Below are 17,884 nucleotides of genomic sequence, written 5' to 3'. Positions count from 1 at the left end.
CTATGGTTGCAGGTTCGATCCCCATATGGGACAGCTGCATATTCCTGCACTGCAAGGGGTTGGACCAGATGATCCCCAGGATCTCCCTTCCAACTCTAGAATTCTATGATTCTATACTCTCTGCAAACTAACTGCCTACCTTCTGGCACAGAGCCAATGCTCCAGAGTGCATTTCATAAGCTGCCCAAGCAGTTATAACTCTCAAATGGGGCAAGGAATAAGCACAGAACCATAGAACTGTAGAGCTGGGACCATGAGGGTCACTGAGTCCAACCCCCTGCAATGCAGGGATCTTTTGGCCAAGGCAGGGCTCGAACCCACGACCCTGGGATTAAGAGTCTCATGCTCTACCGACTGAGCTTGCAAAGTCTCAAAGTGAGCAGTCGGTGCAGAAATCCCATCAAGAGCTTAGTGAACACATGAGAGAGGGAGAGAGAGAGACAGAAAGACAGACAGACCACACTCTGGTCATGCCTCCCAGCAACATAGGGAGGGACTATGGCTGACCACACCCCCTCGGCCACCATATGCATTCAGGGTAAATGGGGAAGGAGCAAGTTGTACATGCTGAACTTAGCTGGCCAGTGGGGTGAGGCAGTGGTGTGTGTGACCAGTGGGTATGACCTTGTTTTCCCCTTGTGTGCCTGAGGGGCTTCATCTGTGAAAGACCCCATGGGCTCCATCACTGGAATCCTCCATCCCTCCCCAGGGGCAGCCGGTGAGCAAAATGACTTCCTCCCTAATTAATACTCCACAGCCTTTTAAATGTGTTTATGGGACGGGGGGGGGGTTATTGTTTTGTTGGTTTTTGCTTAAACTATTTGAGTTTTTATCTTGGGAACCGCCCAGGGATCTTTTGATGAAGGCGGTATATAAAACAAACAAGTAATTTAAAAACATTTTCCAAGAGTGCCGTAACACAAGGAACAGCAAACCCCTTTCAGCCTGCAAAATAAAGGGTGCTACTGCAATTCTGTTTATTGTGCTAGAGGGGGAGCCTGCCTCCTTTGCCCCCCCCCCCATTCTTGCCTCTGATGCTCATTGATTTTCACCTTTCCGTGCAAGGTCAACAGGAAGGTCAGAAAGTTAAGGTTTCCCCCCCAATCTGCTTGCCCTTTTGCCTAGGCTCACGCTTGCTGGATCCTTCATTCAGAAGACCGTCTTGGAAAACCCTGACCCCAACTTCTCAACACCTCAGTCGCTTGCTGCAGATCGCACAAGGGGAAGAACGCACTCAGAGAAAGGAAATGTGACTCACTCGCTCCTCTGATACTTTATCATTTCTATAAAAAAGGAAAGAAAGCACAAACCCTTGTGGTTTCTATCTTCTCGATCCAGTTCAGAAACGCATGTTTGTTTCAAATGCTTCTACGCACGACTTTTACAGATGCTCAAAGATCTCTGCGCGCCTCTGGAGATGCACAGATCCTGAGAATGAGCAACGCAATGTGTGCGCCAGCACTATTCCCGACCCACCATGTGGGGTGAGCTGCCAAGGCCCCTCCACACACACCTGCAACGTTGTGGTTTGTGGATGAATGCCACTAGCAGCGGAGCAGGGCTGACCCGTGGCCTTGCAGAAGCACATCAGACAATCCCTACAGGATCAGGCCAGTCTAGGACTATCTAGTCCAGCATCCTGCTCTCACAGTGGCCAACAAATGCCTCTTGGGAAGCACAACAAAACTCTTGTGGTTTCCAGCAACTGGCGGATAGGCATACGCTCCCTCCAACATTGTCCTGCTCCCTGTAGCACAACTACCAAGACTGAACTGTGATTTTAAAAAATCTATTGTCGCAGTGCCTCAGGATAGCTCAGGCAGTAGAGCAAGACCCTCTTAATCGCAGGGCTGTTGGTCCCCCACGTCAGACAAATGATCCCCAGTGAACAGCCCTCATCTGTCAGGGATCTCAGCCTCCCTGCAGAGATCCGCAGTGATCTGGATCTGCTAAGGCTGTGAGCTCAGGGGCAACTGTGACAGACTGTGAATAACGAACAGAACCAGGGCCGGTGCTAGGGTTTTTTGCGCCCTAGGCGAGATCACCTTCTGGCACACACAACCCCTCCCCCCCCCAATTTCCCAGAGTTGTTGACCTTTTTTAGAAAAAATAGAAAATAGAAAAATAGAAAATAGAAAAAAATAAAAAGTAGGGAAAAAAGATGGAAAAAAGAGAGAGTTCCTTGGCTGAAAGGCGGGTGAGGCGGCCCCAGGCTCGCGCACCCCGCACTCCTCCGGAGAGCGGCCTGAAGCCACTCAACAGCTGAGGGCGTAGAGGAGGCAGCCCCAGGCAGCAGGGGGGGGCGACAGGCGGTGGGCTGGCTGGCCAGCACCCCCTCCATTTTGGTGCCCTAGGCATCTGCCTAGTTCGCCTTAATGGGCGCGCCGGCCCTGAACAGAACAGGTGGGGTGGGGACTATTACGTGGTGCAGTCTCAGTCTGGGGAGCAAGGAGGTGCCAGGCACAATTTGGGGAGATGAAATAGTGAAGCTGGTAGAGAGGCTTTCTGCTGGTGTTCCTCAATGAGACCCCCACCCCCAGCAACAGGAGACACAGCTTGTGCAAAACCAAACAAACCTGCCAGCAGTGTTCACTCGTTGCTTTTAGCAGAATGCAAGCACAGGATGTACAACCTCCACCCAATTTGGAATGAGAAGGTGAAATATCACACACAAACACGTTTTCTAATTTTGCCCTGTATTGTGTCATATATATTCCTTTCCGGGTGACTCCAAAAGCAAACTTTTGATACCCAAGTTGGGGAAGATTCTACCACTACAGTATTTCCTATTAAGTGGGAATCAATAACTCTGGAATTAATGGCTCAGCGGTGGAGCCCTTGTAGAAGGTCCCAGGTTCAAATCCCCAGCATCTCCAGGTAAGGCTGGGGGGGCGTCACCTGCCGGCAGCCCTGGAGAGCCACTACCAGCCAGAGCAGGCAATATTGAGTGAGATGCAGCAACAGCCTGACTCAGTTTAAGGCAGCTTTCCATTGTTTGCCTGCCCAGTTTTAATTGATGCCTATGGTTTTAACACTGTAGGTGTTAAACGGCTTTATTGGCCCTTTATGGATAGGAAAGGGCTCTGCTGCAGATGGTCATAAATGCAAGGATTCACATCCATGCATCCCTTCAAATTTAAGAGGAAAGGCCCATGCGTGGCTCAGTGGCAGAGAATCTGCTTTGCATGCAGACGCCTTTCTGAAACCCTGGAGAGTCATTGCCACTCAGTGTGAATAGCAATACTGAGCTGGATGGTCGGATTCTGCATAAGGCACTTTCCCAAGTTACCGGCAAAATGACTCTTCTCTTTGGCGATTACTCGTAGCTGAGTAAGATTGTCTCCCACGAACAAGGTCTTAACAGTGCGCTATTCTTCCCCAAAGGAGTCCTCACTGTGTTCTCTCATTTTTGCTGTTAGCTTTGCCAATTCCATAGTTCTTCTTTGCTGGGAGCTGCTTCTTCCTTCCTTCTTTGTGCTCAGGGAATCCTAGCTGCTGTCGGAACGTATCCTCTTGTTTGCATTTTGTGGCTACAACCAGGCACGTTTTCCCAACAAGCTCTTGGATCGGAAGCTCTGCCACTCTGAAAGGGCAAGGTCCTCTTGGCAGCACAACTTCCTGGGGATGGGCACCAGTTTCCAACACACACACACACACACACACACACACAGCCCTACACCACTTCTGTCTGATTCAGCAAAGCCCTTGATAAGAAATGTCATCCTTCACTGGGTAATTTTAGCCCTGGCAGATAAGCATCTCTATCAGGCTCAAACATATGGCAGGCTGCAGGAGAACTCGCAGCAAATGAGCAAGGTAATTCATTTGCTGAAGCTAAGCGTACCTGGGGAACAGGACAGGGAGGAGGGTGATGGGGAACGGAAGGTGGATGTGTGTGTGTGTGTGTGTGTGTGTGTGTGTGTGTGTGTGCGCGCACACACACACACACACCAATTTGATGCAATAGCAAGTGCCACACTATCTGTCATGGGGAGGAGAGGCACAACAAGCTCAAACGGGGTTCAAGCCGAACTGTTTCACCAAGGTTTTGACACCACCAAAACAAGATTCCACAGCCTTGAAATCCTAGCTAGTCCAACCCCATGCAATGCAGGAATCTTTGGCCTGACGTGGGGTTTGAACCCGCGACTCTGGGATTAAGACTCCCATGCTCTACTGACTGAGCTATCCAGCCTAACATAAATCAACAGGGTTTAAAGTGAATTCATCATTCAGGCAGTGCAAATGTCTACCTTTGCTTTGCATGATTTATTCCAGTTTTGCTAGTGACGACGAACTGAATCTAAGTCAAAGAGCACACAGAGAGTAATAGAGCAACGGATTTAATAAAGAAGCTATGCTGCCCACCTGAGCGCTTTGTTCAGGTCACTGCAATATACTGGGACAGAGAGAGAGGGAAGAGGAAGGCAGCAGTGAGGTCAACGCAGTGTGAATGCGCTGGCAGGATTGCTGCATTGGCTCTGCCGGTGCGTTTGCATGGCACCAACAGCACCCCTTCCCCTCACCATCTTGGTCTGCTACAGTGACCTAGCTGGAGGGTCTGGTGACTGGCAAAGGCTCACCCAACCAGCTGCTCCTGGAATAATAGCTACAAAGAGAGTAGGTGCTTGAAGCTCAGAGTGTCTCTAAGCTCTCTGTCCACTGACCATTGGGAAGCCTCCCCTTCTTGCCCTCGCAAGCACTGCCCATGGGTTCCCAAGTTTTCCTCTGCAAAAATAACAGCAATAACCAGAGGACTAGAAACTTGGGCTTCAGTTCTATTACCCGTTCACCTGGGAGCAGGCCGAATTGAATTCAGTGGGACTTACTTCTGAGTAGACAGGTATAGGACTGCACTGTTGCTTTAAAATCATGCAGAGAAAGATGCCAGCAAGTTCAAATTCTGGGACAGGATACCAGGATCTGTGCAGGAGGTGAAAACCCTGAACTGACGCTGAAAGTTTGCACACAACTATGATGACGTTCTCCAGTTGCATCTTGTTAAAAGTTTCCCTGTATTTGTTTATTATAAGCCCTCTTGAGAGCTATTTGTCACACTCCAAATTACTACTACTACTACTACTTCTTTTTTTACTGCACATTACATTTAAAACGTGGGTGGCGCTGTGGTCTAAACCACTGAGCCTAGGCCTTGCCAATCGGAAGGTCAGCGGTTCAAATCCCCGCAACGGGGTGAGCTCCCATTGCTCGGTCCCAGCTCCTGCCAACCTAGCAGTTCGAAAGCATGTCAAAGTGCAAGTAGATAAATAGGTACTGCTCCGACGGGAAGGTAAACGGTGTTTCTGTGTGCTGCTCTGGTTTTTCAAGAAGCAGCTTAGTCATGGTGGCCACTTGACCCGGAAAAACTGTCTGCGGACAAATGCCGGCTCCCTTGGCCAGTAAAGCAGATGAGCGCTGCAACCCCAGAGTTGTTCGCGACTGGACTTAACTGTCAGGGGTCCTTTACCTAACCCTTTTACATTTAAAACACTCTGCTTTTTAAGGGCTCAACCTTGTAGCATTAAAAGGCAAACAATAGACTCAACAAATGCATTTAAGATGATCAGTAATGGTCTACTCCATTATTATCTCCCATCCTATGCAACTTCCAAACTGTTGCATTTTCATTATACAGTGGTACCTCGACATCCGAATGCCTCGACTTACGAAGGTTTCGACTTACGAAGTCGGCAAACCCGGAAGTATTTTCGCCGTGCACGCATTCTGCACCTGCACAGAAGCGGCGTGCACGGTCTGCACATGCGCAGAAGCGAAAAATCGTGCTTCGCACATGCGCAAAATGGATGCTTTGACATCCGGAGGTTTAGACTTACGAAGAGCGCCGCAGAACGGATCACCTTCGTAAGTCGAGGTACCACTGTATTCACATAGGGCGGACAGAGTATTTCCTTCAAAAGCAGGCTATGGCATGATCCTGGGTCAATGGAAGGCTTGCATTCCATCAGTGATTTCCCCATCCAAAGCTAACAACAGCCTTTGTTCTGTATCCTAATTAGAATCACTGGAGGAGGCAGGATGTGTGTGAGAATTTTGGGAGCCTCACCTCCATTAACTTGAAGATCCCATTTGTTTCTTCCTAACTCTATTAGCTGAAGGTGTTTATAACTTCCCGCCTCACAGAATTTCCACAAGCAACCCATTCTCACGTCATCAAGTTGGTTTTATCTAAGGAAAACATAGGCCACCACCAGCTATAGCTTAGGGCCCCACGCTCTTGGGGCCCCCCCCAAAAATAAACAGTACTTCTTCTTAATTGCATTTCACTATTAATATCCTTCTTCTTAATTGTATTTCAGTTCAACAATTACTTTGATAAAATACATACAGTATTTTGTTATGTGCAAATGGCTTTAAGTCCATAAATTACCATATAGCATATATTCGACACAAAAAAGTGAGAATTTGTTGTTGATGAAGAGAAGAAGAGTTTGGATTTGATACCCCACTTTATCACTACCCGAAGAAGTCTCAAAGCGGCTAACAATCTCCTTTCCCTTCCTCCCCCACAACAAACACTCTGTGAGGTGAGTGAGGCTGAGAGACTTCAGAGAAGTGTGACTAGCCCAAGGTCACCCAGCAGCTGCATGTGGAGGAGCGGGGAAGCAAACCCAGTTCCCCAGATTACGAGTCTACCACTCTTAACCACTACACCACACTGGTGGACAGCTGGACATATAAAGGGCCCCATTACCTTCAGTAGCTTAGGGCCTCATCAAACCTAGATCCGGCCCTGGCCACCACACACACACACCACCTACCCGTAATTTCCCAACAGGTCAAAGACAAAGCAATGCAGGGGATATAAAGTGGTACCTCGGGTTACAGACACTTCAGGTTACAGACTCCACTAACCCAGAAATAGTACCTCGGGTTAAGAACTTTGCTTCAGGATGAGAACAGAAATCGTGCTCCGGCGGCATGGCAGCAGCAGGAGGCCCCAATAGCTGAAGTGGTGCTTCAGGTTAAGAACAGTTTCAGGCTAAGAACGGACTTCCGGAACGAATTAAGTTCTTAACCAGAGGTACCACTGTATACAAAAATACGGAGGTCCATCTGAGCTTGCCCACAATGACTTGCAGCAGGTCTCCAGGGTTTCAGGCAAGCAGTTTTCATCCTCACAACAACCTTGTGAGGTAGGTTAGGCTGAGAGGTGGTGACTGGCCCAAGATTGCCCCCAATGAACTTTACGGCTGAGTGGGGATTTGAACCCTGGCCTCCCAGGTCCTAAGTCCAACCATTACGCCACACTGGCCAGAGACTGAACCTGGGACCTTCTGCCTTCAAAGCAGGTCCTTTACAACTGAGCTACGGCCCTTGGCGGACACTGCGGAGGAATGGTCAAATGCCAGAAGTGATTAGGATGCAAAGTTTCAAAGCAATTCTGCCTCAGGACGGATACTAATGATGCCAGTGTATTTAAACATTCAGTTATTTCTGCCATTTAAGTTGCTTTAAACTCCTTTTAATGTTGTGTTTCAATTGTTGTAACATGCCCTGGGACCTTAGGGGGAAGGGAGGGAAATAATAATAATAATAATAATAATAATAGTCTACAGTTGAGACTGCAGGGAGCAGGTGTGGGGTCCTTAATCAATAATATTCCCCACTTGCATTTTCATTCTGCATCCAATCTGTGGGGAAAAGGCAATGTACACACAGCCTTAAATTGATAGATCTGTTGGGCGCAGGGGAGGCTCTGCCCTCTTCCTACCAAATTGGTACTTTCCCCCTGTCTGCTTCCTTTGGACCATCTCACCCAGTACCCTTGCTCACTTCTCCAGCAAATGCTTTCAGCATTCGCTGAAAGCTGTTAAGTTGCTCCCTGGCTTCATCGCAGAACAATCTGCTGCGATCAGCTGTGAAGGGTCGTTTGCTGGGCAGCATGCGAACCGGTTAACCTCTGAGCTATATAAACTATCCTTTAAACATGTGAGCTATATAAACTACCCTTGAAATGTCGCAAGGTTTTTCTCTCCCCCCCCCCCCCCCCCCGCCCCTTTCTTGAAAAATGCTTCTGGAAGACATGGCAGCCTTAAAATTGTGAGCGGCGGCTGTGCAAAACTGCAGCTACATTGGTCAGCCTGCGCTAAAGACAAACAGGAGAAAAAGGGTGTGTTATCTATCAACGCTACTTTTTCGAAAGACCCCAGGCCCATTCAAAATCTGCCTTACCGAGGGAACTTTTTTTTCTTCTTCAAGCTCCAGGTGTCTATAGTGGCCTTATTTGTTTGGTTGGTTGGATATAAGAATACAGTGGTACCTCGGGTTACGAACGCGATCTGTTCTGGGTTGCAGTTCGTAACCCGAAAAGTTTGTAACCCGAAAAAGGCCCAAACCACCGTTTTGCGCATGCGCAAAGCGCTATTTTCGCGCATGCTGCTTCTGCGCACACACACGCGGCGAAAACACTTCCGGGTTTGCGCAGTTTGTAACCCGAGTTGTTCGCAACCCGAGGTACGACTGTATTTCCAAACAAGACAGCACATAGGAGAATGATCGTGGCTGTGTACGTTAAGGTGAGGCGTTGATCGGGGCGGGGGGCTATTTATTTGAAAAACACAGAGAGGATAAAATGAGGGTGAAGGACATGTCTGGTGCCTTAAGCATCTGGGCAAAGGGGGCAAACAAAAAATGTTAACAGAGGCAGCACTATAATCTGACAAAAGGTATGCATCTAGCCCCAGGTGTGGGGAATAGAGATGCGCCATATAAAGGAGGAGGGTTCAGATTCTGTTACCTGCAAGGATAATCTTTGCTCGCTGGTTTGGCGAGGGCCTCTAAATTCACACAGGTGCTTCTGAGTCCTCTGTCATTTCTGTTACACGCACTTTTCCGCTTTCCCTGTCACCACCCTTGATAAGTTTTCCGATTTCTCCTTTGGGTGGGATTTCAAGAGTTCCCTTCTTTGCCTTCTTGACGTCTCCAGCCAGCAGCTCACTGTGATGCCTTTGGGAGGCCCCACTTCTCTTAGCAAATAATGACCATTAATAATATATTTTCTTGAAGAAAACAACCACAACCACCAAACGCTGAACACCCATGCAAAATTCTTCTCGTCTCCAGGAACAACCGATGAATATCCGCAAGGCTCCATAAATACTTTCCTCAATGGAAGACGCTGCTAGCTTCGACTTGGCCACCACACCTGTGAAGAAGGGAGAGGACACACTTATTGAAGGGGCCATTATAGCAATCTGGAAGCAGGACAGAGGAGTGGGGGTGAGAAAGCAGGATCCAACCAACATCCCGCCCCAGTTGAAGACAGCTTCCTACACGATGTAGACCACATCCACACCATAAATTTAAAGCGCTATCGTACCACTTTAAATAGCTCTGGCTTCTGCCCAAAGAATTCTGGGAATTGTAGTGTGTTAAGTGTTCTTAGGAGACATCCATTCCCCTCCCTGAGCTACAATTCATGGAAGGAACCATCAATCCTTCTTCAAAAGGAATTCTGGAGTTGTAGCTCTAGGGCAGGGTCCCGAAACTAAGGCCCGGGGGCCAGATGCGGCTCAATCCCGCGGATGGTCCGGGAATAAGCATGTTTTTACATGAGTAGAATGTGTTCCTTTATTTAAAATGCATCTCTGGGTTATTTGTGGGGCACAGGAATTCATTCATTTTTCCCCCCCAAAATATAGTCCGGCCCCCCCACAAGGTCTGAGGGACAGTGGACCGGCCCCCTGCTGAAAGTTTGCTGACCCCTGCTCTAGGGGAATGGCTGTCTCCTAAGAACTCTTGAGTGCCCTCTACAAACTACAGCTCCCAGAATTCTTTGGGGGAAGCCATGGCTGATTAAAGGGGCATCACAATGCTTTAAATGTACGGCATGAATATGGCCAGAGCCCAGAAGTACAGGAGGGGGCTCTTTTTTGCAAGACGCTGCCCCCCAACTTGTCTAGGGCCACAAAGCTGGACCCAGTGCGCTCGTTCCCCGCCCCACGTCACACACAGTTTGGTAGTTTAGAGGGCTGAGCCCAGAAAGACCCAGGTTCGAATCCCTCTTCAGTCACGTAGCTCACAGAGTGACTTTGGGTCAGACACCATTAATCTGACTCAACTACTTCACAAAGCCTCCTTGAGTCCAATTATTTTGATGAGGGGGGGCTCATTGTCAGATTTAAACCCAGTAGAGCCCCCTACGCAGTCAAAACTTGGGGGGGGGCCTTGAAAATTATCTCCTAATACCAAATCAACATTATTTTGATCCGCTGTCATGAGACCCCTTAGGCTTGTGCCTACTGTGCCTATTTGGGAATCCAGCACTGGAGTGGGGGATGGGGCTCGTCCTTACTGGAGATCACTGAGCAGAGGTCAGAAAGCCTCTCTATTTAATAATAATAATAATAATAATTATTATTATTATTATTATTATTATTATTATTATTTTATTTATACCCTGCCCTTCCCAGTCAAGACCGGGCTCAGGGCGGCTAACAACAGGAATATCAAAGCAAGCATAAAAGAAACAATTCAATTAAAATGCAGATTAAATACAATGTTAAAATTCAATTTTAAGATTAGGAATCTACAAGTGCAACCTCATTTAAATATCTGTAGGATAAAGCCTTAGGGGAGGGTAACACCAGTCCAAAGGCCAAGCGGACCAGCTCCGTCTTGCAGGCCCTACGAAAAGATGACAACTCCCGCTGGGCCCTAGTTCCTGAGAGAGAGCGTTCCACCAGGTCGGGGCTAGTACTGAGAAGGCCCTGGTCCTGGTCGAGGCCAGTCTAACCACCTTGTGACTCGGAATCTCCAGTATGTTATTATTTGGGACCTGCAACCTCTCATTGCATACATCAAGTAGGACTAGATCCCCTACAAGGCTTCCTCCAACTTTGAATGAAATCTCCCTCGCAGCAAGCCTTCATCTTGTGTAGTGGTTAACAGTGCCGAGCTAGGACCTGCAAGACCAGGGTTCGAATCCCCCATGCACAAAACTCCCTGGGTGACCTTGGGCCGGTCTCGGCTTAGCCTACCTTGCAGGGTTGTTGCAGGGAGGGGGAGAACCATGTGTGCCACCTCAAAGCCCTTGGAGAACAAAGGTGGAACTTATATGCAATTAATAATTACTATAATAATAATGATAATTTTGCTAAGGGGCCTCCGCAGATGTTGTCTCGACACCACACGGGGCACTGGCAAAATCTCAGAAGCCAGACGGCAACTTCCCCATAGCCACTATGAGGCTTCAGCGACATGCATTATTTTTGTTCCACTCCTCCAAGCGAGATGAACTGGGTATGAACTGGGTCTCCAAGCGAGATGAACTTAGGGAGCTGGGCATGTTTAGCCTGGAGAAGAGAAGGTTAAGGGGTGATATGACAGCCATGTTCAAATATATAAAAGGATGTCATATGGAGGCGGGAGAAAGGTTGTTTTCTGCTGCTCCAGAGAAGCGGACACGGAGCAATGGATTCAAACTTCAAGAAAGAAGATTCCGCCTAAACATTAGGAAGAACTTCCTGACAGTAAGAGCTGTTCGGCAGTGGAACTTGCTACCAAGGAGTGTGGTGGAGTCTCCTTCTTTGGAGGTCTTTAAGCAGAGGCTTGACAGGCATATGTCAAGAATGCTTTGATGGTGTTTCCTGCTCGGCATGGGGTTGGACTGGATGGCCCTTGTGGTCTCTTCCAACTCTATGATTCTAAGAATGCTTTGATGGTGTTTCCTGCTCGGCAGGGGGTTGGACTGGATGGCCCTTGTGGTCTCTTCCAATTCTATGATTCTATGAATGGTAACTGATGCGAAACTTGGCGGGGCATGCCAATTAATCTGCATAATTTATGCACGCTGGTGCACATATTGGCTCTGCTGCTTTCAACGGGCATGCCTGCAGTTATGTGCGGGTACAAACCACAGCGTGCAACAGCAGGGTTTAGGACCGCCACTCGCAGAAGCTACGGGCAAGGGCTGCAGTTTGCAAGCTGCTCAGCCAGAGCTCCTAATCCCAGAGTGTGGAACGTGCTCGGCACGTAGCACGCTGGCCATGTTTCGGGTTACCACTGCCCGCCCGCCCGCCCTCCACGCCCCCATCCGCGATCGCTCCCGGCGAATGAGGAGCCCAAGGCCTCACGCTGGGTCTCCAAATTTTTCTCATGTAAGGAAATCGCTACTGTGGGGCCCACCCCAGGCTCTTTCGATCGGAATAGGGAATCTTACCACCTGGATCAAATTTAAGAGCCTTGACCCTCACGCAATACCCCTGGGGAATGGTGACAGTGACGTTTCGGGGGAGCAATTTATCCAGGCCATGTTACATGGGGAGCAGGGGGGGAAAACAACACGTGCCACTGGATCTTATACAGAGAGACGTAAGAAGACAGAACAGGAGGAGCTGCTTGCGAAATCCTTGAAATGACGGCATTATTTGGGGTATAGCTTGGGGTGGGACATCCGTTCTGCGTGCATAAGGGCCTTGGCTCAATCCCCAGCACCTTCAGGTTAAGGCTGGGGGAAAAATCTGTTTGGAAACCCCAGAGAGCTGCTGCCGGACTGCTGCGGACGATGCTGAACCTGGTGGGCCAATGGTCTGATTCAGTATAAGCCTCTGTTCCTGCCAGAGTTAAGCATACTGTATCTGAAACCTGACTCACAGGCTGGGGCCAGTCAGGCAAAAACTATCAAGTGGCTTGAGAAGCAGGGACAGGAGGGGGTAGGGCTTGGGCAAGGGGTGGGGCCTGGGGAGATACTCAAGGTCCAGATGGAGAGGTTTGGAGGGTGACTTTCAGGCCCCCGAGTCTGAGGTCCCCCCCCCGACTAACACCCCAACAGTTGTTAAACTATGAATTGTGTCAGAATATGAAGCTATGGCTTAGTTGGTTTGCAGAGCCATCGTTTCCTGGTTTGAATGTAACAGGAAACAAAGGTTAGCTACAGCTACCTGGCGTGGTCAGTCACCTGTTGGCTTACAGAGCCTGGTTTGTTTGGAAAGTATTCACGGTGGTTTCCTGGTTTGGATGTAACAGGAAATGGTGGTTGGGGCAGCTTCATGGCGTGGGTGATCACTTCTGTGAAGGGGGAATTTGACAGTGTGAAGGCCAATGGTAAAAGGGGGCACCGTATGCTCTAGAGCAGGCACCCCCAAACTGCAGCCCCCCAGATGTTTTTGCCTATAACTCCCATGATCCCTAGCTAACAGGACCAATGGTCAGGGAAGATGGGAATTGTAGTCCAAAACATCTGGAGGGCCGAAGTTTGGGGATGCCTGGTCTAGAGACACCTTTCTACACCTCTTGCACGAAGCCTCACCTTTTTCCATTTTGCAGATACAAAACTACGATGTGCTTTTGTCAAGATCCACACTCTCTCCCCCCCCCCATTTCGCCCCTTTTCTCTGAATCACGGAACGGATGTAAACCCATTTAGAAGCTACCTGCATTCAGACACTACGACGTCAGGATTAAAAGCTTTGGTGCCGAAAATAGACCTGGGGTTGTAAGCACAGAAAGGTATAAATAGGAATATATATATATATATATATATATATATATATATATATATAGGAAATGACTCAGGGATCGAAGGTTCAAATGAATAATGTATTTGTTTTTCCTGCCACGGTGTTTTCCTCAGAGCTATCTCTGTGCAAATAGAAGCCGGTGGACACTCCAACTACTCCCGTGCTGGTTTTCTGAGAACTGCGATGTTATGAGGAGCACAGGCCGCGTGAAGCGGACTGTGGAGCACAGGAAAACACTAGAAATGCAATTCCCCATGAGCAGCAGAGTCTGCCAAGTGCCTGAGTGCTCAAAACACCTTGCACATTTGCACCACACGCTCCCCAAATGCTGCGCTCCCCAAGCCCCTGCTCTTTGGCAGTGTGAGAAAGTCAGATATATTAGCTAATCGCCAATTGGCACCTTAAACCTAGGCTGCAGTCGTCTATACACTGTAGTCAAGCCAAGGTTGGGGAAGATCCATAGCTCAGAGCCATAGTTCCTACATCGCAAGGGGTTGGGCTAGATGGCCTTTGTGGACCCCCGTTACAACTCTACAATTCTGTGGTCCTGTGGCTCTAATGGGGATGAGCCCATACACATCCAAGACGAAGCCCCAGGGCAGAGGATGAGGCTGCTGGGCAGCTTCCAAGCTCTTTATTCAAGAAACCAGAATGCCTGGGAAGAGGAGCAACTCAGAGCTGATATGACGCATCTGCAGAGGTAGTCAGGCCTAAGAGTTGCTTTTTGGTGAATTGAAAGTTCCCTGATCAGAACTGCCTATCGAATCAAGACACATCCTTGCCACATGACACCATCCACTGTAACAAGTTGTCTCTGGGGTACAGCAATACAGTGGTATCTTGGTTTACGAACTTAATCCGTTCCGGAAGTCCGTTCTTAAACCGAAACCGTTCTTAAACCGGGGCGCGCTTTCCCTAAGGAGGCCTCCCGCTCCCCTTCCACCGTTCGGATTCCGTTCTTAGACGGAGGTAAAGTTCGCAAACCGGGACACTACTTCCAGTTTTGTGGAGTTCGTAAACCGAATCGTTCGTAAACAGGACTGTTCTTAAACCGAGGTACCACTGTAATAATAATAAAAAACACCGCACACAAAATGATTAATCCTGGAAATGATCTGCGTAAAACCAAGGGCGACAGTAGCCTTGTCAAGAAGGTATATGCACATGCATTCAAACACACAATTCAAACACACACACACACACACACACACACACACCTGTAATTCCTGGAGGTGAAGCTCAATTGTGCTGGGTGCAGCCTTGCAAAGAGGCAATTTCTCACAGACAACTCAACTCACAGAAACTTGCTTTAATTAAGAGTTCTGGGTCTACAGGGCTCCAGCCTCCGGGAAAATTCAAGGAGAAGGCGATGGTTCTTATAAAACTCCAGGCAAATCGGCACACATATAAACCACATTACAGGCCGTAATCAAAAGGGGATCAGGTGGGTGGGGGAACCATCACAGAAAACTCCCCTCCGCTCTGCTATGGAGGATCAAAGAGCAGAAACAAGTTTTTGGGTCCTCCCGCCCGACTCTGCCTTGGGGAAGGTGACGGGGTTGGGATTGGGAAGGCTGCTGCTCAATTGCTTCCATTCCCCACTTTTCGAGCCAAAGGCCACTCCCAACCCTCCTGTCTCCTCCTCCTCCGCTTGCAAAAGCACTTCCCCAGCCGAGAGAATTAGCATAGCATGTGAATGACTTCATAGCTGCTGCTCCTGCAATAGGAACCGGGGTGTGTGCCCCTGCGAAAGGCCTGGAACGGCTGTCAAGGGAGCAACACCATTTGGGGCAGGGCGTACGGCCAATCAGGACTATTTCCCAAACCCACAGTGTTTTTGACGCTGCTCATCTCCAACAGATGCCAGTCACCCAAGGACAGAAAACGGACAGAGGGATTACTGAGAATTACAACTCGGCTAATCGCACACACAAGTCCCGGGCAAGGAAGGTCACAAGAATCTAGGTCATGCACGCCAGGGTGTGACGCTTCCAAGTCGGTGCTTGATGCTACCTAACCAATTTACTCGGGGGAAGTAGGAACACAAGAACCTAGGGAGATCCATTGCTACAGATGCTTGATTTGAGATTCCGGCCGTTTGACTAGACTAGATGATGCTCGGGGGTCAACCCTCCCAATACTACGGGGTTCTATGATTCTATGTTGAGACCACCTGCCTCCTTTGCTCAGTGGTGTCTGAGCGGCAGTGGCTCCCCAGGGTTTCACACGGTATGAAATTAAACACATACACAAAAATGAAATAGGTGGACAGCACATCAGTTAAGAAACAAATGTGTTTGCAGCCAAAACAAACGGATAAATTAATAAAATCAAAACAGTCAACGGCATTCAAAATAGATAAAGTTATTGTGGCCCAGATGACCCCCCCCCCAAATCACTGCCCTCTCTGTGATGAAAGTTACAGCCTTACCTTCCAAGTCCCGGACTGCAGAATCCGGGACCGGCAGCCGCGTGACACCGGAAGTTGCGTCGACGCAACTTCTGGTGTCGCTTTGCCCTTCTATGGGCACCCAAAATGGCCGCCGGTGGCTTCAAAAGTCATGTCTACGCATGTCCGGAAGTGCGTAGACGCAACTTCCGGTGTCGCTCTGCCCATCTATGGGCACCAGAAATGGCCGCCGCCAACACCGGAAGTCGCGTCTATGCACTTCCGGACATGCGTAGATGCGACTTTCGAAGGCGGCGGCCATTTTTGGTGCCCATAGAAGGGCAAAACAGGGGGGGGAAATGGCCGCCGGCAGGAGAAAATAACGGAGAAAAACAGGAGACGAAGTGATACAGGGGAACGCCGGGAAAAGGTAAGTAAAAATGGGGGGTTTCCCGGGGAAAACGGGGTACTTGGGAGCTATGGTTACAGCTACAGTGGCATCTTGGTTGTTGAATTTAATCCATTCCGGGAGTCCGCTCGACTCCCGGAACAGTTCGAAAACCAAGGCGCAGCTTTCGATTGGCTGCAGGAGCTTCCTGCACTCAATTGGAAGCCGCGGAGGATGTTCAGCTTCCGAAAAACTCACTTCCAGGTTTGTGGCGTTCGGGAGCCGATTTGTTCAGGAGCTAAGCCATTCGACAACCAAGGTACCACTATACAGTAATTGTTCATTTACCCCACATGGCTGCCCTGCTCACAGCTGTGAAGAATATTCTTACATTATGTCACCGCTAGGAAAAAGAGCATGGAACAGGCCGATATATAGGTGGACTGCCCCAGAATCAGCTGACTTTGCTTCCTTAAGTTCTCAAAGCACTTAACCTAGATCAAGGTTGTCATCTGAACTAGCCAGACGTTTAACTGATAATCAATCACGGTCAGACCTTCATTTATTTTTCAGCAGAGCCACCTTGACCAAAAATGGCAACTAGATGTTCCGTTTTGGCGACTGCAACCTTGCTTTAAGGAGCCGTGTTGCGCCTAGCTTCTATACTTGAGTTCCTACCATTGGGCACATGTCTTGCGCACTTCACTGCTGTGATGTGCAGTAGACAAGAGTGGCTGTGACTGGACCCCCAACAGCCAGTTGAGCCCGGGGGGCAGAGTTAAGGACTTGAATATGTTCTCCCCCCCTAAAGGCTCGGTGCAGATTCCACCACCATTAGGGAGGAGAGCTCGGCTAATCTGTCAGCCCTGTTGAAAGACAGCAAAAACTGGCAAATAAGGGCAGCGAAAGACCCGCCCATGGTTCCAAATGATGCTGTCCTTTGAGCAGGCAGACACGCCTGAATCCATTAATGCTCTTTAATAGGCGAGCGAACGCCCTGCCTATAAAGCTGTCTGAGTTAACTAGCTGCCTACTCTGACAAGTCACTCCAGGTGAAAGGGCCAAGGGAAGAGAATAGGAAGATGGGAAGCTGTCATTTGCTCCTGGGAGTTGCAAGGCTGATGATGATGGCTCAGGAGAAATTCCCAACTCAACGGCACACCTCTCTGGTAGCAAGCAAGCAGCATTTCCAAAAACAGAAAAATAAAAAGAGGTGTGCGCGTGTGCAAAGGCCGGAACTGGCTTGCCAGGGGTGGCGCAGTGGTTAGATGTCAGACTAGGACCTGGGAGACAAGGGTTCAAATCCCCACTCTCTCCATGAAGCTCTCCGGGTGACTCGTTATGAGTTACAAGAAAGGGGATTCCGACTAAGCTTTCTGACAGCAAGAGCTGTTTGACAGCGAAATGGTCTCCCTCGGGAGGTTGTGGACTCTCCTCCCTTGGAGGTTTTTAAGCAAATGGCCGTCTGTCAGGGATGCTTTAGCTGAAATACCTGCATTGCAAGGGGGCTGGACTAGATGGCCCTTGGTGTCCCTTTCCAACTCTACAATTCTATCCATAAATGCCAGAAAAGAAAATACAGGAGGACCTTGGTTTAATTCCTGACTCCGGTCAGAATTCCTGGAG

The 17,884-nt window shown here is 49.0% G+C and overlaps 1 long non-coding RNA gene across 1 annotated transcript in view; it reads right to left on the bottom strand.

Moving 5' to 3' along the window:
* LOC118089976 (uncharacterized) overlaps positions 1-17,884 on the bottom strand; it is a 252,987-nt gene that overhangs the window by 130,282 nt on the left and 104,821 nt on the right. The gene's annotated exons all lie outside the window — the stretch shown is intronic.

Source organism: Zootoca vivipara, chromosome 8 (assembly GCF_965207765.1).
Source record: "Zootoca vivipara chromosome 8, rZooViv2.hap1.1, whole genome shotgun sequence".
NCBI lineage: Eukaryota > Metazoa > Chordata > Lepidosauria > Squamata > Lacertidae > Zootoca > Zootoca vivipara.
The sequence above is the reverse complement of the archived record's forward strand: the minus strand, read 5'-3'. Positions and strand labels throughout refer to the sequence as shown.